At 37.7% G+C, this 1,571-nt stretch overlaps 1 protein-coding gene across 1 annotated transcript in view; it reads right to left on the bottom strand.

The window, feature by feature from the left end:
- LOC101864447 overlaps positions 1-1,224 on the bottom strand; it is a gene marked incomplete in the record, with an annotated part of 31,943 nt that extends 30,719 nt beyond the window's left edge. Inside the window, 1 exon segment of the mRNA XM_005094698.3 lies at positions 339-1,224.
- Between the last annotated feature and the right edge of the window lie 347 nt (positions 1,225-1,571).

Below are 1,571 nucleotides of genomic sequence, written 5' to 3'. Positions count from 1 at the left end.
TATCTATCTATCTATCTATCTATCTATCTATCTATCTATCTATCTATCTATCTATCTATCTATCTATCTTTCTATCTATCCCTGTCTTCTCAAATATTAAACCCATGAGAGCTTTAAGTATATTTTTCTCTCAATACCTGAAGGTCTTTTCTTTCAGATTATTTCACAATACCATTCAGGAGAACTAAATAAAGTTTTAAGACGAAAAAAAGAAAGTTCCACCTATTTAAAAGCTCAATTTCAAGTAGACAGTGTTTGCACAACCTTTTCCGAAGGTAGCTATTTCGTTTCGACATTTTGATATCTGGTATCTGCCTATCAACATAAACATGGCTTACCTGGTGTAGTCTCAAAAAGATTTGCAACGATCGCAGCAATTTCAGGGATGGCAGCTTTTTTCCAAAGAATCACAGTGGGATAAATCAAGCGCGCAAGAGTCAAATACACTTAATTCAGACGGAGGAAAATCTAATCCACAGAAAAAAGCAAAGTTTGAATTCCTTACTACACTTAGAAAATGTTTGCCTTGTCCTCTGCCTCCAGTACTTGAAAAGTTTTAATCCGCGGAGATCGCAAGGAATCTAGATTGATGTTCCTTACTACTGCGTGTGTGTACTCGCTGTTGCAGAAGCCTTTGGGAGCGGTGTCAACGAAGAGGGAAAATTAGAGGTTCCGCAAGTAACTAAGAACCTTTGAAGTTACATCGTAAGTCAAGAAATTAATCAAACGAAAAGAAGATAACCGGAGCGTTCACGCTGAATTTATTCCCACACTCTTGTTTCTCTATTTCAACATTGCAGCCTGCGTGAGGTCGTTCAGTACGAAGGACGGTGTGAGAAAACCACAACACAACGATTGCCCATTCGCCTACTGTGCGGGCTCTGACTGCAACCTCACGCGATTGGTCGACAGCTCTCATGGCTTTTGTGACGTCACTAAGAAGCGATCGTTTTGATTGGTTTTCGGTATCTTGAAAGAGCCCCTCTACTCCTCGGCGCGCAAAAAACTTTTGATCATTTAATAATGAAAGAACTGTAGAGCCCCGAGTGAAACGCCGTTTACGATAATCCGGTCAGGCGCACTGGACTGTGTCGGTTAAGGATTTCGGGCATAACTTACCGAATTAATCCACATAGCGCAGTTATTGTGTCCGTTTTAAGAGGCGATGGAATTTTTCCTCAGTTAATTCAAAACAGCTCACTGTATAACTGTGCTTAATTTAATATCTTCTATTGTCTTCAAATTAGTATTTCAGCTTACCTGCGATACAGCTTCTAAAATGATTTTTTCCCTTTATTGTTTATGTCAGAGAAGTCATTTTCCTATTTTCCCTTACATAATTATAGGTTCAAATTAATTTATGCGTGTAGATTTGTCCCATTCGATTAAAAATTGTGCTGATGTTTATCCAAACTGTGGTTATAGATTCGAACTAGAATCACGTTAGTCTATTCATGACAATATTGACCTATTGTCCTATATTAGGAAACATATTACATTATTTTTAAAGTGTACTTTTTAATCTTACCACTGGTTTATATTGAGTTAATTTGTGGAAAACCTGGGTTCTT

This window comes from Aplysia californica, unplaced genomic scaffold, assembly GCF_000002075.1.
Source record: "Aplysia californica isolate F4 #8 unplaced genomic scaffold, AplCal3.0 scaffold00088, whole genome shotgun sequence".
NCBI lineage: Eukaryota > Metazoa > Mollusca > Gastropoda > Aplysiida > Aplysiidae > Aplysia > Aplysia californica.
Note: the sequence above shows the minus strand (reverse complement) of the source record. Positions and strands in the feature narration are given on the sequence as shown.